This window comes from Equus przewalskii, chromosome 31 (assembly GCF_037783145.1).
Source record: "Equus przewalskii isolate Varuska chromosome 31, EquPr2, whole genome shotgun sequence".
Taxonomy (NCBI): domain Eukaryota; kingdom Metazoa; phylum Chordata; class Mammalia; order Perissodactyla; family Equidae; genus Equus; species Equus przewalskii.
This window is the reverse complement of record NC_091861.1, coordinates 22,002,167-22,026,500: the sequence shown is the minus strand read 5'-3', so window position 1 is coordinate 22,026,500 and position 24,334 is coordinate 22,002,167. Positions and strand designations below refer to the sequence as shown.

Here is a 24,334-nt window from a genome sequence, read left to right as displayed (position 1 = left end):
GTTGCATATTGTGCACTATCAAAGGAGGAAACCTACAATTATCTGAAAATACCATCACAATCCTCCTTTTTCCAACTACGTATCTGTGTGAGGCTGGGTTTTCTTCCTATACTTCAACCAAAACATCTCACAGCAACAGATTGAAGGCAGACCCAGATGTGAGAATCCAGCTCTCTTCAGTTAAACCACATACTAAAGAGCCGTGAAAACGTGAAGCAATGCTACTTTTCTCACTACAGTTTTTGTTTAGCAAGAGTTATGTCTCACAATGCTCTGTATGTCAATGTATAATGGGTTTATTATTTTTAAATGAATTAATAAATATTATTAAATGTTCTTTTTAAATCTTTATTAGGATAAATATCAATAGATATTTACAGCTAACATAAACAAAAACTCCTTGGGATTGTTAATAATTTTTTTCTTTTTTTGAGGAAGCTTAGCCCAGAGCTAACATCCATCTGTCGCCAATCCTCCTCTTTTTTGCTGAGGAAGATTGGCCCTGAGCTAACATCTGTGCCCATCTTCGTGTATTTTATATGTAGGATGCCTGCCACAGCATGGCTTGATAAGTGGTACATAGGTCTGTGCCCAGGTTCCAAACTGGTGAACCCCAGGCCGCTGAAGCAGAGCGTGCAAACTTACCCCTACGCCACCAGACCGGCCCCTTGGATTATTAATAATTTTAAAAGTAAAGGGGTCCTGACACGCTGTTGGAGTGAGTGGTGAAGAACCCAGGTTTAGAGTTCAACACAGGTTTGGGTTTCACCTCTGAAACGTACTTGCGTGACTGTGGGTAAGACGAAACTCTCTAAACATCAATTTCCTCTTACGGAAAGTGGAGATAATATTAGCTACTTCAATGAATTGCTGTAAGTTTTAAATAAAATTATATCAATGTATCAAGTCCCTGGCATGTAACAAGTACTCAATAAATGAAAGCTCTTATTGTTACATCCCTAAAGCACAGGGTGAGTCTGCGGCAGATACGTAATGAATAGTATAGTATTGCAAAATCTAAGAGAAAAAGAAGTTTCAAGCAAAGAGATTTATCGATAGCGTCGAATCTGGAGGCACGATGAATTGTGGGGTTCCTTGGGGAGCCTTGGAGAGATCAGGTTGAGAAACACGGTAGTGTCCAATGCCAGGTGGCAAGAGACCAGGATGAGTGGTAGTGCAGAAGTGCAGGCTGGGAAAATCACTCGCCTTTCAGAGCTGCCCAGGCAGCGTGAGTCCTGTGGGTCACCTAGCAATACCCTTGACTATTAACATTACATGTGGACCAATATTTTACCTCCACCCTCTCCCCGTTGAGAGGACTTATGACACCAGCAGCATCTATTAAAGGTTCTTCCCCAGAGTAGATACAATGTAAAAAGTAAAGCTGAATTGAACACATAATTTCTACAGTGTAAACATATAGGGTGACTCAGACAAGTGAATGGCATATAGCCGTCAGATGTGAGGCTAGAAAATTTCATCAGATGCCCTTGAACCACCTTCAACTTGATCTCCTGGTCTCCACGATGAGTTCTTCCTGTGTACCTACAATCTTTTACTAGCAAAGACGAAGACTATTTTTCCGGGCTCATCTATGTAACAGATTTATTCTCTGTTATTAAAACTCTACTCTTTGCCTTTCTGGCCCACTCATGGCCTTAGTAACAAGCTGCATTTATAATTTTTGATTAGGTTTGAACCCAGATGGCCTACATATGACATACAATTACACTTTATTAATTTGGACAATACTAATTCAGAATTTGCCCTTATTCAGGTGTACAATTAAGCTTGCTTTTTTTCTCTTCAGGAGAAAAGATTTTATAAATAAGTCAAACTCTGACCTACATCACAATGATATTTTTTTATAAATTAGTTAAAAGAATAGGCAACTTTTCAAGTTGTCAGTCTCCTTTCACCTTTGAAATAAGCAATATGGTTGGTTTCAACAAGCGAGATCATTACAACCATCCAGGGAGATTTTTAAAATACAGATTCTTGCTTTCTGCCTCAAACCTACTGAATTAGAGTAAGAATTTTAAATCTCTAAGTGTAAAATGCACCCTACTAAAGCTTATGATTAACCAAGATCGGGGGCCACTGGACTAAATTATTTTTAAAGATCCTATATTTAGCCTAAGTCATGCTGTGCCAGCAAATTACTCCGAAGTCTCCGTGATCTACAAGAAAAGTCTACCTCTGGTTCATTGTACACGTCTATCGTGGTTCAGCTGAGGCTCCGCTCCGTGTCAATCATCTTCACTCCAGGGCTCAGGCTGACAGTGTAGCTTCATCTGGAACTTTGCCTGCCTTATGGCAGAGGGAAAAAAGATATGAAAAGCCATGGGCTCGCTCATCAAGCCTTTGTTAGGAAGTGATGCATGTCACTTCCACCGACATTTCATTGGCCAAAGCATGACACACAGCCACTTCTGAGGTCAGTAGAGTAGGGTTGTACAATCTTCCTTCAGGAAGAGGAAATGAATAATAGTGAAAAATAGTATAATCTCCCACTGGCCCATCCAACTCTAAAAATTGTATAATAAGATCAATGATTCCCATATAGACATTAAAAGTGATTCTGATTATAAAAATTATCTGCTTTTTAAAATGGTTCTTATAATAGTTTGTTAGTCTAAAACCTTACTTTGAGCTCCTCGAAAAGCAGACAGCAAGATAAGGAGTCAGAGGCAGATAGATTATTTGGAAGGTAAACCAGGAAGACATGTTAGGAAGTTAGGAAAGTGAGACGAAGAAGGGAGAAGAGTCAATAAAAAGTGAGAGGGGCTCAATCTTCGTGGAGACAAACATCAGGACCCTCCCAACCAGAGAATAGGGAGGCTGGGGCATTGTCCACATTCCCATCTCTACTGAATGAAGATCACCTCCCAGGCCATTAGCTCCCTCACATTTTCTGGTTTAGCCTGCGCAGCTGAGCCAGCTCTAGTAACACTGGAGAAAACCCTCAGGAAGAGAAAGAAGATGCAGGTGCTTAAGGGAAGTTGTTGGGGGTGGGGACGGGCGTATCCACAGGTGCAAGAAATCTCAGGCAGCCCTTGGTGGACCACCAACAGCATCTGCTATACCTAGTTCAGAGTTGACCTCTATTTGTTATGAGATATCTTATTATCAGACATTTCATTTCTTTTTTTTCTTTTTTTTGGAAGATTGGCCCTGAGCTAACATCTTTTGTCAATCTTCCTTTTTTTTTTTCCTCCCCCCAAAGCGCCAATACATAGTAGTATATCCTAGTTGTAAGCCCTTCTAGTTCTTCTATGTGGGATGCGGCCACAGCATGGCTGGATGAGCGGTGTATAGGTCCGCGCCCAGGATGTGAACTGGTGAACACCAGGCTGCAGAAGCAGAACGTGCAAACTTAACCACTGCACCACTAGGCAAACCCCCAGACATTTCATTTCCGTAAGTCAATCTGACCTATCCCACAGTGAGTCCAAATTGATCATTTTTTTCCCCATTCACTGCCAGCAGTTAATAATACCTTAGTTTTCACTTTAAGTATCAACTTGTATTAAAGGTGAATGGCTACCTGAAACGTGTTGAAAAAGGGCCAAGGTCAGGTTTGGTGTGCAGTAACCAATTAAGGACATCTTCCATCAACAAAGAACAGGGTATACAGTACTTTTGCCACATATCTGTTATCGTTTAACTTAGTACAATAGTGGGCCCAAAAAACAGTGCTAAATAAACATTATTGATTGACCTGGAGCTTCGTAAGATTTATCTAGGCTGCTCAGAATGGGAAGAAGTTTAAGTGACAATTATCTATGATTTGCGTCTACAAATTTAAGCAACATATGGCAAATAGAGAGCAAGTAAACATAGAACTCATGGGTTTGGGGAAATCCTAATGTCAAGAAGAGATGCTCCCACGTCTTCAAGCAGAGAATTAGTACAACATCTTCTCTCCATAGAAACAGAGAAATCTAAGAAATTAAAAAATGAGTTTGAGTTTGCCTTGTTCTTTCTTGCTTCCAAACTCCTTCTTAGGACTTTGCGGTTCTTGTTTCTGTGAATCGTAAGCAAACCTTTAGTGGAGTGAACACCCACCTCCAGTCTTGCCTCTTCGTCCATCAACTATTATGCAGGCCTTAGAGAAGGGGACGTGCAAGCTGGGATATCCTCACTGTTTTTATTCACTAAAAGGTGACTTTTGCAGCTTCTCCAGCTAAAGCTTTTTATCTCCAATGTGGACTTCAGCTTCATTAGCCAAATTTTGATGGGAGCTGGCGCAGATTCTGAGTCCAGCTTTAGCTGATTTGAGACTGTTAACTCCGCGTCCCCTGGGTCTGAACTTCCTGGGCTGGCGTTCTATTTATGGTCCCCAGCTGACACCAGACTTTCCTCTTTCTGTCCACGGTTTTGCTGCCTTTTTCTCTCCTGACATTCCCTGACCCTTAGTTAGCTTATCACAAAAATTAGACCAAATTGTCAACCCCTCAGGGAAAAACAAATGGGAGAGTTCTGCCCTTTTTCACGGAGAAAGGCATCTTTTACTCCCTGGTCAAAATTCAGCAGCAGAGTGCAACTGAGAGCATTTTCTTTTTTCCATAGGAAATAAAAACCTTACAAATTTGTAGCCCCTGAGTGCTTTCATAAGATGTTATAAGGTTTATGATCCAGCTATCATTTAGCCAAAAGCAACTTTTTCAGAGGCTTCGGGTATTTGATAGAGTGGGATTATAAATTTACTTCGGCTCTCACCAATGACATTTAGATTATGCAACCTTCCTTGGATTCGCTCTGAGAGGGTCTCACACGAATCTGGAAGTGCTGCCAAGATGATGTTGTCAAGGGCCTGTGCTCTGGCATCAGAACTGCCACAGCTGTGTGACCTTGGCCAAGCCACTCAACCTCTCAGTGTCTCAGCGTCTTCATTTGTTCAACGGGAGTGATCATATCAACATTTGACAGTGGTTGTGAAAATTACATATGAAAATGAGAATGTAGAGGATTAGTATTTGGCTATATTTGTCTTCACCAGAAAAGCAGCCAAATACTCTTCTTTATAAATTGTAAAGATCCAACAAAGGGCTAAGAAAAGATTTTAGGAATTGAATGATGAGGAGTCCTTCTTAATTTAGTAATTGTGGTACTTTTAACCCATAGTCTCAAAATTCTCTGACGCTCTTCCCATGAAGAGGTGGGGTCTCTGTGCCACACTACCAGCTTGATTGGGATGGACTTGTAACTGCGTTGAACTCTATGTTAGGGCGGAAGTGACACTCTGTGACTTCTGAGGCTGGGTCATAAAAGGCCATGCGGCCTCTGCCTGCTTCTCCTGAAGTGGCCTCCCGGGAAACGGCCCCCCTCAGAACCCAGCCCCAGGCTGTAGGAGCCCAGGCACATGGAGAGACCAGTGCCCCGGTCATTAGTCTCAGCTGAGCCCAGGCTTCCAGGCTTCCCCACTCAAACGCGTGAGTGAAGAAGTCCCCTCACGATTCCAGGCGCAGCCGTTTCTGAGTCTTTCCAGCTGAGGCCCCAGACATCGCGGAGCCACTCCTCTGTGCCTTATCCAAATTCCTGCTCATAGAATCAATGAGCATAATATGATGGCCGTTGTCTCTGCTACTAAGTTTGGGGTGATTTATGACACAGCAACACATAACCGGAGCAGCAATACCAACCAAAGCATGAGAATAGTCCAAAAGGAGACAGAGCACTGGGCCTGTTCACATTGATTCTTTGAACTAAAGAACAGATAACCCTAAAACCTCAAGAGGCAATTATTCCCATCTTAGGAAATAGTCATGGCTCCATTTTGTAAGGATGTTTTCCTGAAGCTTAGACTTCATCGGGACCTGCTTACCAAAGCCTAATCATTCTTAACTGTCGTAATTCTCTTTTTAAGTAAATAAATTTCAATTGTGTATGTTACAGGATTAAGATTTACTTAATTAAACAAAGATTTAAAAGTGTCTGCACAACTTAGCACCCTGTGAGGCAGTGAGCCTCAAATTTTAGAGTCATAAGAATCACCTTGGGTGCTGTCATGAGTCTGATTCCAAGACCCTTCCACAGAGATCAGGATTTAGTAGATGTGCATTTTTGACAGGAGATGCTGACACTGGCAGGATAGAAAAGAAGACTTTAAAAACTACTCCTGGGGGGCCAGCCCTGTGGCCAAGTGGTTAAGTTTGCACACTCCAATTCAGCAGCCCAGGGTTCCCTGGTTCAGATCCTGGGCGCAGACCTAGCACCACTCATCAAGCCATGCTGTGGTGTCATCCCATGTAGAAGAACTAGAATGACCTGCAACTAGGCTATACAACTATGTACTGGGATTTAGGGGAGAAAAAAAAGAGGAAGATTGGCAAGAGATGTTAGCTCAGGGCCAATCTTCCTCACCAAGAAAATAAATAAAAGAGGAAGACTGGCAAGAGATATTAGCTCAGGGCCAATCTTCCTCACCAAAAAAATAAATAAAAGAGGAAGATTGGCAAGAGATGTTAGCTCAGGGCCAATCTTCCTCACCAAAAAAAAAGAAAGAAAGAAAGAAAGAAAGAAATTTTTTTTAAAAAACACTGCTTGTTTAAAAAAAAACTACTCCTGGACGGGTGAACAAAAATACACAGAAGAAGTATGTACCTAGCTTCTGCCTCAAATAACTTAATTCGAATTAGCAGAAAAGATGTTTGTGTGAAACAATATAAAGATAGAATTTAGGCTTCAAAGTGTGTTTTGGGTTCTAATCCATGGAGCCAACATTTTTCTCCTTTAATTTGAATTGTCAGCTGGGTGAATACCTAGGTCCAAGGGTCTGAGGTTTCCCACCCTGCAGGAGAGCTTAAACAATCCACTCAGTGGTGGATCTGATTACCACAGTTTGTTTACAACTTATATGAGCAATATATTCTATGGATGAAGTGAGGAATTTAATGTCTTAAAGTCTAACGTTACTTTCCAAGAAGATGAAAGGAGAGTTCTGTATTTCTCATTGAATGACCAGCCCAGGAAGAGCTTTGAACTGGATATCCCAGGAAACTTTTCAGTAAAATGACAAGGAATAAAGCATGAGTTGAAGTTTTAATAACACCTTTTCCCCCACCTGTCTGGTCTCTTCTTTCCTTATGCTCTTGGGATCACGAGATAAAATATTTTCCAAACTCCTTAAAAATCCAAACACATATATTTTACGTTAAACGTGGCAGATTGAACATATGTGTCTCTATCTTCTTTCTCTGCAGGAATGCCACTAATGTGACAGAGAAGAAATAGAAATATATAATCCCACAGGGACAAAGAGAACAGGAGATGTGATGACACCAAATAAAAGACTTTGACAAAATTTTAGAAGCTGAAAAATTGATGGACAATCCTTTTTCTTTTTTCAGATTTTTTTTTTTTTAAGGAAGATTAGCCCTGAGCTAACATCTGCTGCCAATCCTCCTCTTTTTCTGCTGAAGAAGACTGGCCCTGAGCTAACATCCATGCCCATCTTCCCCTACTTTATATGCGGGACGCCTACCACAGCATGGCTTGCCAAGCATGCCAGGTCCACACCCAGGATCTGAACCTACAAACCCTGGGCTGCTAAAGCAGAATGTGCACACTTAACTGCTGCACCACCTTTTTTACTTTTTAAAGATTGGCCCCTGAGCTAACATCTGTTGCCAATCTTCTTTTTTTTCCCCTTTCTTCTTCTTCCCCAGTACATAGTTGTGTATTCTAGTTGTGGGTCCTTCTGGTTGTGCTGTGTGGGACACGACCTCAGCATGGCCTGATGAGCGGTGCCATGTCCACACTCAGGATCCAAACCAGCAAATCCCCTGGGCCGCTGAAGCGGAGCGTGCGAACTTAACCACTCGGCCACAGGCTGACCCCAGTGAACAATGATTAGCAGACTTAGTAGAACAGAAAAAGCTGAGATCTGAGCCTTTAATGTGAGATGACAACAAGAGACAAGTGATTCCTGCCCCAGAGCCTCAGGCTCAGACACTTGGAGGCACCTGGTACCCTCGAAGTTGGGGAACAGGAAGATTGGTTAAACATTTGTATAGGGACGACTAAAACCATGAATCCTGCCACATACAAGCTAAGAAGCCAGGCTAGTACCAGTCTTTCCTGAAGCCCACAGGAGATGGGGCGGTTTCTCTGTAAAGAAGATTGCAGCCCTGAGGATGAGCGTGAGATACAGAGTGAAAACAGGAGATTAAGTGAGAGTGTCCATGGAGAATGGTGACAGCCCCTCTACCCTGACAGTTTCCTTTCCCTATTCCTACCCCTCACCTAGAAGGCCAGCAGCCAGGCCTACTCTCCAAAGCTATTGACTGGAGGATGCCTTTCCGAGGAGAACTACTTAATCCAAGGAAACAGACCTGCAGATAATGACATTATAGGATATCCTAATGAAAAAGCCACTTTGTCACCTCATCACACTACAGTGAAGCCCACACAAGGCACTCACCTAAGCACAAAGATTTTCCAATCAGATTTTTTTTTAATTTTTTTTTTTGGTGAGGAAAATTGGCCCTGAGCTAACATCTGTTGCCAATCTTCCTCTTTTGTGTGAGGAAGATGGTCCCTGAGCTAACATCTGTGCCAGTCTTCCTCCATTTTGTATATGAGATGTCACCACAGCATGGCTTGACAAGCGGTGGACAGATCTGTACCTGGGATCCGAACCCACAAACCCCAGGCTGGCAAAGCAGAGCATGCAAACCTAACTACTAGGCCACCGGGCTGGCCCCCTGGTCAGCTTTGTAATGCCTCCCTCATTTCTATGGAGAGATACTCAAACATTAGTAGTCGTTGAAACAGAAGCCTCTAATATTAAAAAAAGAGACCTAAACAAACAAGCAGGTAGAAGAAATTTAGAAGAAACAGAGAAAATGTAAGAAGCAGAAGAAAACCTGAAAACACTTATAATTAATACCTACAGAAAGATAAGTAGAGATATTGCAGCATGAGTCAAGAACCACATGCTGGAAAAAGGACATTCAGAGAACAACTGTGATATAACTAAAGATTTAATAGACATGTCAAAGACAAACTTGAGGACATCGCAAATCTGCACCTATTCCCCCCAAAAGAAAAGTCTGAACGACAGAAAAGAAAAAAAAGAGAAAATTAGAGTATTGATTCAGACCCCCACATCTGCCTAATTGGTGATCTAGAAAGAAGGAACTGAGAAAGTGAAGTGGAATATATTCTCACAGAAATAGTAAAAGAAAATTCCCCATAGAGGACGTATTTCCATAATGATAAGTAGGACCCACAAAGTGCCAACAAAATATATGAAAATAGACCCATACTATGTTAGCTAAAGTAAAGTACACCATGGTAAACAAACAAACAAACAAACAAACAAAAAGACCCAGAAACATATAATGGCTCAAACACAATAGAAGTTTGTATCTCACTTACCTCGGAGCTCTTCCATGTCATGAGTGCAGTGCCCATGATGACTCCCTTTGGTGGCCCTGCCATCCTCTAGTCCATCACTGTCATCTGCATCCAGTCTATGGAAAGAGAAAGAAAAATCATAGAGGAAGCAAATCTGTTTCATAAAAGACTTGCCCCCCGCCCCACAGCACACATCACTTCTGCTAACATTCCATTCATAAGAACTACTTATGTGGCCACACGCACTTTCAAAAAGAACTGGAAAGTGAGGTTTCTCATCTCTCAGCCTCTTTCCAGGTTCAACGCTGTACTGTGGAAGAGAAGAGAGGATTTCAGTGGATGGCTAGCCATAACTGCCACACACAAAGGCATATCACTGTATTTCAAATCACCAAAATCAAGAACAGATTCTAAAAGCTTCTCGAGAGAGAGAAACAATTGACTCACAATGGACCCATAGTCAGAATGCCATTAAATTTCTCAAGAGGAATACAGAAAGATAACGGAGAAAAGTCTACATAATTCTTAGGGAAAATGACAGTCAACCTAGGATTCCATACGCAGCCAAACCATCAGTGTGTAAAGGTAGATACACTTTGCAGACTTGTAGAGTCTCCAAAGGTTTACCTCCCAAATCCTTTCCCAGGAAGTTACTGGAAATGTGCTCTGCAAAAGCAAGGGAGGAATCCAAGAAAGAGGAAGACAAAAAGCAGGAGGATGCAAAAAACAAGAGTGAGAGGACCTGAATTCCAATAACAGTGGTGAAAAGATTCTCCAGTCTGATGGCTGAGCAGCAAACCTATAGAGCGAGTTCTGACTGGGGCAAGAAGATGAAGGTTTCCAGAAAGAATGAGCCTAAACACACACATGTACACATGGGCAAATTGAACTAATAGATTCCTCGGTGTATTTGACTCTAATGCAAGAAGTTTTAATGTTCTGTCAAAGAGTGTGGGGTTTAATTAGTGATAGGTACATAAAAATTAGCTAATTAAAAAGAAAAGAAATAAATTCTAGTATACTATATGACTCATCTGTGAATTTTATTAAGGCAATTATAATAATATAGTCATGAAATATTTATTTAACCAAAATTGCTGCAGAACATATAGAGGGATGGAAGTGAAAGATGCATTGGGTGGTGGGAAATGGAAATGTAAGAACACTAAATCCTCATCTTTCATGAAAAAAAAGCCAATTGATAATGTCTTAAATTGAAAAATCAAGATACAGCAGTTTAAACAAGTTATTTAGAAATATGGAGAGTTTTACCCTTGGTTCTAAGAAAGCAGAGCCTGAGACAAAGGCTGATATGCGCTCTTTATTAAGGACAATAACAGAGAAAGAGAGATGAGGGAAAGGGGGTGGGAGGTGAGTAAAAGGGGAGCACTAAACAAGGGGTTGTCCAGTTGTTACCAAGTCAGCCACTCTTGATGTCAAGTATGACCGATGGCTCATGCTCACTGGACCATCCTGTGAGAGGCCATATAAATGGCCATGACTTGAGATGGTCCATTATGTCGGGGGTAAAGGGGAGAAGATTAACCACCAGCTTCCATATCATATTGGTCAAAGGTTCGCTTCCTATTTTTGAGCTAAGCAAACACAGTCACCGAGGGTACCAGCTGATACCTCAGCATCAATAGGGAAGCCCCGGATGTGAGGCAAGGGAGGTGGGCTGGAAGTGAGAGCCTATTGGATCATGACTGGTCAAAGTTAGAAGTTAGTGGGAGCCCACGCAGAGCTGGTCATTGCTGAGGTGACAGAACAAGTAGCCAGACTCTTTAGAGACAAGCGAGGTTGTCTGTCTCCAAAGTTGCACATCAGAAGTGTTTGATAAAGAGGGTAAAAAAACAACTAAAAGAATTAAATGGAATCGCCCATGGAAAAAGGGAATTGGGAGTAGTACAGATTGGGATAGGACTCTTGAAATAGAATTTTAGTTTTTAATTTATGTGTATGTACTATTTGATTAAAAACACAAATGTAAAAATGATTAAAAGTATTTTACATAATAGAATTATTTTAGACACATCATTGCAACCAAGAATGTCTTTCAATTTTAGTGAAAAAGGCTAAATCAAAGTGATTCTTTTTAAGTTAGGACATTTCTATTTCCATGTTACTAATATACTGAATGAAATCAGTTACCAAAATTCATAGAATTGGCCTGCAATTCTCAAACTTTGTGGTCGAAGGACCTCTTTATACTATCGAAAATTCTATAGGTTTAGTGACTGATATTTACTATATTAAAAAAAATTGAGACTTTTAAAAATATTTGTTTATTGACTCAATAACAGCAATAAACCCATTGTACATTGTCATAAATAACATATTTTAATTTTTTTAAAAATGTATTTTCCAAAGCAAAATGTTTTATTGCCAAGAGTGGCCTTGTTGAACACTTTTGCAATTCTCTTTAACTTCTGGCTTAATAGAAGACAGTTTGTTTCTTGTATCTGCTTCTCTATTCAGTTTTTGTGATATGTCCTTTGTTTAAAATGTATGAAAAAAATGTGGCTTCACACAGATGAATTGTTAGAAAAGGAAGGATTATTTTAACAGCCTTTTCACATAATTGTGTTTATTCTTCTTTGATATACTACACCAAAATGTGAAATTGGAAACCATACCCATGAGCTTTTTGTATTCTGTTACATTAAAAGTCATTGGTCCATCCTGCACTTTGAATGGACCTTTTTGTTAACCTTTCATGATATTGCAACATAATGCATTAGTCACTTGAAAAGTACTCGTTCACTAAACTATTTAGAGCTTTCACATTTCATTTCATTATTCAATGTCCAAAAAATCACATTCATTAATATCACCACCAGTCTCATTATAAAAGTCTTTAGGTGTTGGGAAACAATCTAGCTTATGGTGATGAATACAAGTTTTCCAAATTTCTAGTTTTTTTGTGAAAACTCAAATGTTTTCATTAGTAATAACGTCAGGTTCTTTTTTAAAATGATAGGTTCATTTTATTTACTTTTAATAAAATAAATCAGAGTAGCCCTAGTTTGCATGTCAGTTATTTCTTCAAGTGAAAATGATGGTCCATGAAAAAAGCAGCTAGTTTAGCTTGTAACTCAAACACACAAGTGCTTTTCTTTGAGACAACCCTTATTCTTCAGTATGCAACCAAGGTGCTTTATTTTTTCCAGCTTTATCGAAATATAATTGACATATAATGTAACATTGTAAAAGTTTAAGGTGTACAATGTAATAATTTGATATATGTATGTACTGTGAAATTATTGCCAAAATAAAGTTAGCATCCATCCATCGCCTCACATAGTTACCAATTTGTGTCTGTGTGTGTGAAGACTTTTAAGATCTACTCTCTCAGCAACATTGAAACATCCAATACAGTATTGTTAACTATAGTCACTGTGCTGTATGTTACATCCCCAGAACTTATTCACTGATAAGTGGAAGTTTGTACCCTTTGACCAACTTCATCCATTTCCACCATCCCCCATCCCCGCCCATTTCTAGAGTTTAGCAACCCAAGTACTTTATGCCTACTTCTCATTTTGTCATACAGAACGTTAAAAAGACATGACCTCAAGGGTTGAAAATTAATAAAATTAATAATCTTACTGCTTCATAAAAAATATTTGTAAGTGTAACAAGCATTTTTTTTCTAACTGCAAGCATATGGCAAGGAAAAATACAATGACTACCAGTACAGTTTGGCACCACTGCCTCCATTCATGCTAAGGTGCCAGCAATTTTACCTATCATTTTTTGCACCATGCTTGCAAATGTCAACCTAGTAAAAAAGGCAAATAATATTTTAGTATTATCATGAAAATAGCTTTGCCCTCTAAGACATCCAAAAAGGATCTCAGAGACCCACAGAGTTTGTAAATTGCCCTTTGAACTGCTGATATAGGCACTAGGTATCACAAATGATTACAAGCTAGAGTCCACACTTTTTTGCCTGGCTGAAATAAGAATTCAGTTAAGTGTTCAAAGCTGTGCAGATTATACACAGGCAGTAGGATGCAGTAGTAATGACACTTGATCACAGCTCAGAGGACCTGAGTCCCAGGGTTATCATCTACTAGTCATAAAACCATAGACTAGTCACCTGGGCTCCTTTGAGCGTCATTCTCCCCATCTGTACATAATGAGATGCTACCATCTACCTCCTAGGGTTGTTGGCTAGACTAGAGCTACTCAAAGTGAAGTCCCTGAACCCTCAGCATTGGCACCATCTGGGAACTTGTTAGAAATGCAAATTCTAGGGTCCCAACCCACATGTGTTGACTCAGAACCCCTGGGAGTGGAGCCCAGGAATCTCTCTTTTATCGGGCTCTCCAGGTGATTCTTACCCATCTGAAAGTTTGAGGAGCACTAATATAGACCATACGTGATAAAGGATTAGAAACTGTAAACACTATCAATTTACATTATAATGATAATGAGTAGAAAAGAAAGGCCTTCCAGGCAAAGAACTGTATGAAAACAGTTACTGGTGCATTTGGTTTTGGGGTTCCCCACCCCTACTAAATTATTAAACAGACCTTATCCATATTTGTATCATCCACTGTAAGGTAGCGCTGGTCTTATTGTTAGTATCAAAGATATATGTGTTCCATGGAAATGAATTTAAAAACACAAAGCCTAGAAATAGCCTGGAATAAGGGGAGATGCTGGATGTACGTGTGAGGAAGCAGAGGGAAAGAATGCTGGATGTGGTTAAAGTATGGGATGATATGTTGATACTTTACACAATAGGCAATAAGGAACCACTATGGATTTTTGAATAGTCAAGTGAGAGGATGAAAGGCATGTTTCAGGAAGCTGGTTTGGTAGCCAGGGTACAAAATGAATTGGAAAAGGAAAAGAGTTGATGGCAACTCTGATTTCATCAGAATCACACATTTTTTCCTCCATTGAATTTGGACAAGATCCACACGTCATAGGCATTTGTCTGGTAGAAGGAATATCAAGATAAAGAAAACTATAAAAATGAGCATATTGTATATGCATTATTTACCCCAACAAAGCACTTTCTACCTTCCCCTTGAGTTCCCAGTCCTCCTGTTAATTCCTTGCTCTCAAACTCTTGCTCTCATTGGTCTGTCTTCCAACCTGCCCTCCTTTTCTCAGCAGCCCAAGTTCTTTCCCTATCAATGAGGATTATCTTTTCTCTATTTCCTCTCCTGTAACTCTCTATGCCTGCCAAAATTTCTAAATGATAAGAAATTCTTACAAGAGTTTCTCCACTAAAGAAGAGGAGAAATGGAAAAGTCTCGCATCCCGGTCAGGGTCTGCCCCTCTTCCCAGACGTATAAGTAGTTATCTACAGCTTTTGAAGATACTGGTTTGATTTCAGTGTTAAAAAAAGAAAACTGAGGGTTAAGAAGAGAAAATAAAATGAAAACAGGATAGAAGCAAGGTCCCTGCCATGCAGCCTTGGAAAAGATTAATAAATCAAAAACACAAGGACTTTGGAGCTGAAGTTGAGTTTCTCTGTGCATGTGTACTGGGGACAGAACCAGGTCAGACGTTCTGCTGGGATTCATCTGTCCTGGAATGGAATCACCCTGGGTAAAACTAAAAGCGTTTAATGCAGGGGATAGAACAGCAATGGCTGGAGAAGCCCCTCAGGTTTGACCCTTAATTAAGCCAAGTTAATTACATTAATAAAAGATTATCCAAAGCTATCTGCATCAAAAGCATTCCAATTACGCTACACTTCTGGTTGCAATTACACTGGGAAGAGGAAGCTAAGAAGACTTAGGGGAGTGACCTGAGTCATGTGACATTAAAGCCCCGAAGGAAGGAGGACCTTGGACCACAGAGAGGGAGGAGCGGATTTGAAAGAGTAAAGGGATTTTAGCATCATCATAGTGCCTAAAGACACACACCTTTCCTTAACTTAAACTGAATGCAAGCACTCAGATTCTCTTACACAGAGCTGTTATGGTGAAATCTCAAGCTTTTTAAATGTTACATAAAACTTTTTGGATGAAAATTATAGCAGGAGCATATGTATGAAAAGTAAAACTCGTTGTAAAAAAAATGCTTGAGAATGAATTCAAAACATTAACGATTGACTTCAAAACAAACACCTATTTATTGGAATGAAAGCATGGTAAGATTAAGAGAAGCTATAACTTCGTCCCTTTTTTCCTCATTCATAGATAATACCTAGCACAGGTCTAAGTAACAAGGATACCACGGTGAACGATGCACAGACATGGATCTTGTCTTTATGGAGTTGATATTCCAGTAAGGGAGATGAGGGGAGGGACGAGAAGTAAGCACGTGATTATAAATACACAACTACATAAAATAAATTGTAAGTGTCAAATAGAAAAAACAAGTAGCTAAGATAGAGAAGAATTAGGGTATGAGTTTAAACAAAACGGTTGGGAGGGGCGTCTCTAAGAAGAGGACATTAGAGCTGAGACCTAAGAAGGAGAAATTATCTATGCAAAGATTGGAGAGACGCTCTCTCTTGCCAAGACTCCAGCAGCATATATGCCCTGAGAAGGGAAAGAGCTAGATGTGTGCAAAGATCTAAAAGAAGACAAGTGTGCTGGAGCCTGGTGAGCAAAGAGGACAGGGGCAAAGGATGAGGCTGGAGAAAGAGGCAGGGCTCACACTATCAGGGCCTTATAAGCTATGCTGCTGAGAGAGAGGAGAGAAAAATGAGGACAGAAAGATGTCCTGTGGATTCAGCAACCTCAGTGTTACGGATGTCACTCACTATAGTAGGTTCAGTAAAGTAGAATAGAAGATTCAGCGTCAAGAGTCTCTGGAATGAGTAGGAGAGAAAGGCAGTGAGGAAAGAGAGCCTCACATCTCTGACTCTCTCAAATGCAGCTCTGAAAGGGGAGCGGAGGATGGGGAGACTGCTAGAGGGAACATGGGGACCCAGAAGGTTTGGGGGCTTTTTCCAAAGACAGGAAAGCCCAGAGCATGTGTGTGTGCAGACAGGATTGGGAAGGTCCAGGGGAGAGAAGAAGGTTGATGAGGAGCATGGATGGGGTCCAGAACACAACTGAAGGATCGGATATGAGGAGAGACAAGAGAGGACAAAAGATCGCGTGGATACAGGTCAAGGTGCGTACACGCACCTTCTACCTGTGCGGATGCAGGTACTGGTGGAAGCTTCGGAAACGCCATCCTCCAGCACCCTAACCTCCTCTCAACCTCAGCATCTCTGAGCTACTCCTTTCTATTCACTTACCCTCTACCTCCAGAAACTCTTTCCAGATTTAAACCACTAGCACATCCTATCTGCTCTACAATCCCTAAGAATTTCATGTAAAGAATTGTTTATTTTCCTAAATACACAAGCGTTTGCAAAGACTGCCCTGCCAATTCAATACAGAGATTGTTTTTAACAGGTAGTCCTACAATTTTGCTTATACAATATAATGCGATAAGCAAAACATTTTAGAACAAAAGATAAATTAAAGGTGGCCAAAAATAAAAAGTAGCAAGATGGAGAATGACTACATATAGTTTTCTATATATTTTTCCTCGGCATCTCTTTACAGGGTCTTGACACTCATTTTTCCATCCACGCCACTTTCACTTTTTCTATCAGTGTGGCATTCAAATTGTTTCTTGGGTATAATATCCCCAATGCTTTATAGAGCATGTCACCTCTCTGAAAAATGCGTGTATTTATATATTCCTATATCCTCTCATCTACTTTCCACTACTAAATAAAGAAAGAAATAATAGGAAATGTAGCATAAGCATATTACTGTGCCTTGTCCAACTGGATAGATAGATCATTTTCGAATATAGCAGCAAATACTGTTTAAAGAGTTTTTAACTTTTCAGATCCAAATGTGCTGAGTTATTTTAAGCTCCGCTACCATCAGTCAGTTGCCCGGTGTGGAAGAACATATAACTTAGATAAAGCTGGAGCGGCTGAAGCATTCGCCACAAATCACCAGTTAGAAGCCAGCTGACAGCAGTGATGCAGGCTGAAAATTCCCCCTTTCTCCCCCAAAAAAACCATGAAGAAGTTGGTGTGGTGTTAGAACTAATAGTTTACTGTTTTTCAGCCATCTGTCACCCCGCTGGACCACACAAGTAGGACTCAAGAAGAAATTCATCTTCTATGTCAACATCACACGATGTCATTTTTTATTTACAGGCGTTGATAAATTCCGTTTGATATCAAAATTAACCCAGAAGTTTCTAAGTAAAAGAAGCAGCAAGAAAGTTTCAAATCAAGTTTCAAATGTCTCTAAATGAAGGAAAACCCTCTAAGCTTTAGGAGCATTTCTAATCTTCTGCAGAATAAAAGCATTTCTCCTATAGCATGAGCTTTCAGTAAATAATTCTATTTGTTCAACTGTTCCTTTCTTCATTGAGGAAGAGCTGCCCACAGAAGTTATGTCTGGGTTTACAAATCTAGGTAGCAGCTAATTTGAATAATTCAAAACTTTTCCAAATGCCGTTAAACTCAAGGTGACATTCTTACATACTCACCAGAATGGCGAAAATTAAAATCAAGACAGCAAATGCTGGTAAGAACGTACAGCAACATGAACTCTCATCTATTGCTGACGGGAGTATAAACTGGTAAATGGGTAAAAACCAAGTTGGAAAATCGTAAGAAAATAATTACTAAAGTCAGTGATGTGCCAGTAAATGTTTAACTGATTCTCAGGGGAGTGGTAGGGGGGACTAATTTGTAGTATTTGCCTATTTCCATAGGTAAATAGTCCCCTGATGGCTAATTTTAAGATATTGATGTGACATCACTGAACAGAAATTTGGGAAGAGATTTGCAAAATCAACTCTTGTGAGACTGGTGGTACCAGCCACTCCATCTTACCTCTGACTAGAGCTGAACATACACCTTCCCCATAACCCTGAGCATTTCCTCCCAGTTATAATCCCGGATGTGTATATATGTTCACCAAAAGCTACATACAAGAATGCTCACAGCAACAAAATTTATAAAAGCCAGAAACTGGCAACAACCTAAGTGTCCATCAATAGGGGAATGAATAAATCAGGCTGTATGCTCACAAGGAAATAATATTCAGCAATGAAGAAACTATTACTATACACAACAACACCGATGAAACTCTCAAACACCATGTTGATCACAAGAGCCAGATACCAAAGAATAATGATTCCACGTATATAAAGGTCAAAACAGGCAAGACTAATTCATGGTGCTCGAAATCAGAATAATGGCTACCTTTGTGGAGTGGTCGCACCTGTGAAGGGGGACAAAGGAGGCTCCTTGAGCTGGCGATGGTAACACAGGTATGTCAATTGTGTAAAACTTCCTTGAGCTGTGAACTTATGATCATGCACTTTTTTTGAATGCATGTTTCAGGACTATAAAATAACTTTACTTGAAAAAGCCAACTTTGACATAGCAAGTATGGAGTTCATTTTCCTCTGTGGTTCTTTCCTCTATTCTCCTAACTGTAGCCACCTTTTAAAAAGAAGGCAGACTTTACAGACAGACTGGTTCTCAAGTCCTGGCTCTGCTATTTACAAGCTTTGCACAAGTTTTTTTGAGGAAGATTAGCCCTGAGCTAACATATGCAGCCAGTTCTCCTCTTTTTTTGCTGAGGGAGACTGGCCCTGAGCTAACATCCATGCCCATCTTCCTCTACTTTATACGTGGGACACCTACCACAGCATGGCTTGATAAGCAGTGCGCAGGTCTGCACTTGGAATCCGAACCAGTGAACTCCAGGCCACCGAAGCAGAACATGTAAACATAACTACTGCACCACTGGGCCGGCCCCTCAGTTTTCTCACGTTTTATATGGAAATCATAATAATAGCTCCTTCACTGGTAGATAATGAAGATTAAAAATAATACAGTAAAGTGCCAATACAGTATCTTTTCTACAATCCATTATCCTTAGAGCAGTAAGGGTAATCTTTTAAAAGAAAACATATATCTTATCATACTAGTTCCTTGCTTAAACCTCTCCAATTACTTAGAATAAAACAAAATCCTTACCATGGCCTAAAAGGCTTTACATGGTCTGGCCCCTGCCCTCCTCTTGGACTTCACCTCCTACACACTCAATCTTACTCCCTGCACTCTAGCCACACTATTCTTGTTCAAGCTGGCTGTTGCCACAGGGCCTTTGCACATGCTGCTATCGCTGCTTGGAATGCTCAAGCCCCACATACATGCAGGTCTAATTCCATCTCCAGGCAAGTCTTACATCAGAAGTCATCTTCTCAGAAAAAGGCCTTCCGTTAACTCTCAATAAAGTAGTCTCCCCAGTCACTCTGCAACTCATTACCCTGTTTTATTTTCAATATTGCATTTATTGCTAGCTGAAATTACCCCAACGTGTTGTCTTTCTCCCATCATGCTGCCACTCACCTCAACTAAGCCAAAAGAAGGCAGAGATACTGTCTGTTATTCACTCCTATATCTTCCCGCACTAGAAGGATGCCTGGCAGAAAGTAGATGCCCACAAGAAAGAATAGATTAACTGATGAATAAACAATAGATACCTTCATCCCTTCCACCCAGAAAAAGAGTCGGTGTTTGCTTCCGGGACGCACTCCGTACAATCCGGATTGGAGATGAAGAGAGGATTCCCTTGGAATAGCCTCAAGCCTCAAAAGTGGTATGAATCCAAAAGTATTTTAGGAAGAAATACGCTGGCCACATTTGCTTCTTGAACCATTCAGTCTTCATGTGACAATTCTCATTTCCTTCCTATGAGAGACTTTAACCATGAGGACAAGTGCAGGACTCACTTGCAAGAAAAATGTCGTGTGTACCACCTCAGCATGGTAAAACGCACTCATTCGACAGAATAAAAAGGTGAAATTGTAAGCACTAAAGACCCTGACTCCCACACATGGGAGGCCGTGTTAATCTGAGACGTGGTTTTCGTAACTGCATTATACCTTTCCGAGGGCTGTGCTTCCGGTTCTTTTCCCCACTGGGACTTCGATGCAGAAATCCTGAAATCCCTGCCATGTGCGTGGCCCTTTGCAAAGCAATTCTTCCCGCTATTCCTGGGAAAACAGACCTTTAAAATCCTTGGTCATTTTCCCAGGTGTAAAACAAGCAATCCTTTCAGGACATCAAAAACATTGTTCACCTGCACAGTTTCCTGTCTACTGCTAATTGTGTTTTCTTTCTTATCGTCTAGGCTGAGGCTGAAATAATTCATTAAAATGAAAACCCATCACCGATATGTAAACCAAATCATCTGAGAGGGTTTTTTCAATGTTTCTGTAAGCTGAATATTTAGATCTGCCCTATTCGAAATCACTTATGCTGGAAATTGTTTAAAAACATGCTTGATTTAACAATCCCAAGACATACAAGAATGATATATAATCATTCTACCATGTTACAGAGGCTGATATATAAAATTTAACATCACCCAATTAATTTGAGGGCCATCAGAAGGATTGTTGTCTAAAACAACAAAGAATTATACCTCAAACTACAATCTTTAAAAAAAAAAACTACCTTATAAAATAGTGTTTGAACTTAATCTGACACAAGAGGAGCCAGCTTCCTAATAGCAAATATAGATGGAGACGGGCTGCGAGTCAGGTAGGAAAGGGTGTGGAGGAGAGAAATGGAAATATACAAAGAACGATCTGGAAACCTTATGGACTCAGCCTGGTAGGGGTCTGTCTGCTTTAGAGAGAATTAGTGCTAGAGGAAGAAAGATGTTGATGCCTTTGATCAATGAGAAACCCTGGAGAGGCGAGACTTACATAGTTCAGGGTTAAAAAGAGATTAAAAACAAAATGTTAGAGGAGATGAGGGGGCAAAGGGAGCCAGAAATGTTTCAAGCAGTCGGAGCCAGCCGACACAGGAACTATGATCAATCTCCAGCTTCTCTCACTTCGCTCAGAGCTTTCTTCAACCTGCTGAAGCCACGTTCCTCCGCAGCATCTGGCCCGACGTTATGAGATATTTTTAAGACCGACTCTCAAAGAACGAAATTTCCCTTCAATATCATAATGAAATAAATATTGTTAAAAGGAAACCATTGAATGAGCTTAGAAATTAGATCACTTCTTTCCTCAAGAGGAAGCCTTATTTTAGAGTCCAGATGACAATGCTGACCCTTATTAACACAAATTAAATTGCACATATCACCTAAATTGCGCCACAGAACTCTATCCAAGAAAAACAGTGAATAGTAGCAGTCCAGCTTTCCAGAGAAGCTTCTTTTCTGTTGAAAGACAGAGAATCCATCAGAAAAGATTAATCTTACCCTCTTACATTGAGATCTAAATCAGCCACGTGATTGCTGCACAAATTTAAAAATATAATTTTTGTATCAAATATCTGTAGGAGAAAATCAAATTAAACCTATCACTCCAATTTCAACTGCTTTGGAGAAGGATGTCACTGATACAATAAGATGGTCTGGTACAGTTAAAAATTCATTTAGGGACCGGCAGTTAAGTCCGCACATTCCACTTCGACAGCCTAGGGTTTGCTAGTTCGGATCCCAGGTCCGGACCTACACATCACTTGGCAAGCCATGCTGTGGCAGGCGTCCCACATATAATGTAGAGGAGGATGGGCACAGACGTTGGCTCAGGGCCAATCTTCCTCAGCAAAAAGAGGAGGATTGGCAGTAGATGTTAGCTCAGGGCTAATCTTCCTCAAAACATAAAATTAATTTAAATGAACAAAAACATGTTTGAGATACTTCATTCATGAAATCCAACAAATGAAAAAGTTCTCTTTATTTAAAAATTTTAAAAGTGTATTTCAGTTGGATAATTATCATGATGAAAATTATTCCTTACACAATCAAGGGTGGGTGAGAAACTCGACAGAAAGAACATTACAAGAAAACATCTACACAATCAGTGACATGAAATTCTGACCAAGTCGAACCACATGCAAAGAAAAGCAATTACAACTAAAGTTAACACAGGAATATGCCTGAGTATATGAAGTAGTGACTGACTACCAGTGAGTGAAAAAATCCATATTAGGCATCTTTTATTTTACTGCAATGGTCCCATGATTAATCCACCAATGGATGTAAATTTTAATAATTTTTTCCATAATGTAAAATGCACTCAGAAAATGACAAGAATCAGGGGCTGGCCCCGTGGCGCAGCAGTTAAGTTCACACATTCCGCTTCTTAGCAGCCCAGGGTTCGCCAGTTTGGATCCTGGGTGCAGACATGGCACCGCTTGGCAAAAGCCATGCTGTGGTTGGTGTCCCACATATAAAGTAGAGGAAGATGGGCATGGATGTTAGCTCAGGGCCAGTCTTCCTCAGCAAAAAGAGGAGGATTGGCAGCAGATGTTAGCTCAGGGGTAACCTTCCTAAAAAAATAAATAAATAAAAATTTAAAAAAAGAAAATGACAAGAATCAAATCCTAGATTCAAATTCCATAATTTGGAGTGTGACAATCAAAATACCACCTAGAGAGGCCGTGTAGGGTACTGGCTAAGAGTGTGGAGTCTGGAAGTGAACTGCACAGAATCCCATCCCACTTCTGCCAGCATTGGCCTTGCTCAGGTGACCTGACTTCTGCAGCCCTCAGTGTCTTCACTCTGACACAGAGACAATACCAACAGCAGCAGCACTAATTTTATATACAGATGCCACCGTTTCTTTCAGCCATTCATTTGTTTTCTAAATTTACCACAATACAGAGGCAGGTTCTTCCCTTTGCAGGACAGAAAGTGGTCTTTATCAATAAACCCAGAGTTCACCAGGTTCTCAATAATAACAGTATAATAACTAAAACCACAAAGAGATTGTAGGTAACTAAGAATGCCAATCCTTAAAAACAACCCCACGATGCACTCCTATGTTCATTGCAGCACAATTCGCAATAGCCAAGATGTGAAAACAACCCAAGTGCCCTTCTATGGATGAACGGATAAAGAAGATTTGGTATATGTATACAGTGGAATACTACTCAGCCATGAAAAAGGACAAAATGGTCCCATTTGCAACAATGTGGATGGACCTGGAGGGTATGATGTTAAGCGAAATAAGCCAGACAGAGAAAGACAAATACTGCATGATTTCACTCACATGTGAAGATAACAAATACATGGATAAAAGAACAGATTAGTGGTTACCAGAGAGGAAGGGGGTTGGGGGTGGGCTAAATGGGCAAAAGGGGCACATATGTATGGTGATGGATAAAAACTGGACTACTAGGGGTGAGCACAATGAAGTGTATTCAGGAATTGATAAACAATAGTGTACACCCGAAATTACACAATGTTATAAACCATTATAATCCCAACAAAACTACTTAAAAACAACAAAATCCATGAAGTAAACATTATTATACTCATTTTTCACATGGGGAAATGGAGGTTTGGAAGTTTAATTCTCCCAGGATAACAAAGCAGTTGAACCACAGAACTGCTCTTCACACCCTAGTCTGACCACTCTGATATCACCCTGCAATAATAGTCCCCATCAAAGTTTTCATTCCACAATAAAGATGTATGAAGATACTCATGTTTTTACCATCTGGCTCAGTGGTTCACAAAGTGGGATCTGGGAACCCCTGAGGGTCCTCAAGACCTTTTCGGGGAGACCATGAAGTCAAAACTATTTTCATAATAACACAAAGACATTATTTGCTTTTTCATTCTCATTCTCTCAAGATCCCACAGTGAAGTTTTCCAGAGGCTGCATGACCTGTGATGTCACAACAGATTGAATGCAGAAGCCGATATAAGAACCCAGCTGCCTTCTATTAAGACAGACGTTAAAGAAACTTGAAAAATGTAAACCAGTGCCACTCTTCTTGCTAAGGTTTGGTTTTTTTTTTTTAGTTTTAGAAAATAAGCTTATTTTTCATGAAAATGTTATTTATGTTAACATGTCATGGGTTTGTTATTTTTAAATAAATTATCGATACATATTTTTTAATTTTCTCAGTTTTAAGTGTGAATAGACTAAACATCTCTAGATAGACTACACATGACACTAGACAAAGATCTTTGGGGCCCTCAATAATTTT

The 24,334-nt window shown here is 40.2% G+C and overlaps 1 long non-coding RNA gene across 2 annotated transcripts in view; it reads right to left on the bottom strand.

Annotated features, from left to right (window-relative positions):
• LOC103563747 (uncharacterized) overlaps nucleotides 1-9,730 on the bottom strand; it is a 37,570-nt gene extending 27,840 nt beyond the window's left edge. The window contains exons 1-3 of one of the 2 annotated variants that reach the window (XR_547936.2): nucleotides 9,610-9,730; nucleotides 9,385-9,479; nucleotides 2,198-2,310 (exon numbers count right to left, since the gene is read on the bottom strand). This is a non-coding gene — a long non-coding RNA (uncharacterized lncRNA). The remainder of the gene's footprint in view (nucleotides 1-2,197; nucleotides 2,311-9,384; nucleotides 9,480-9,609) is intronic. The other variant, XR_011535273.1, reaches the window with a different exon arrangement.
• Between the last annotated feature and the right edge of the window lie 14,604 nt (nucleotides 9,731-24,334).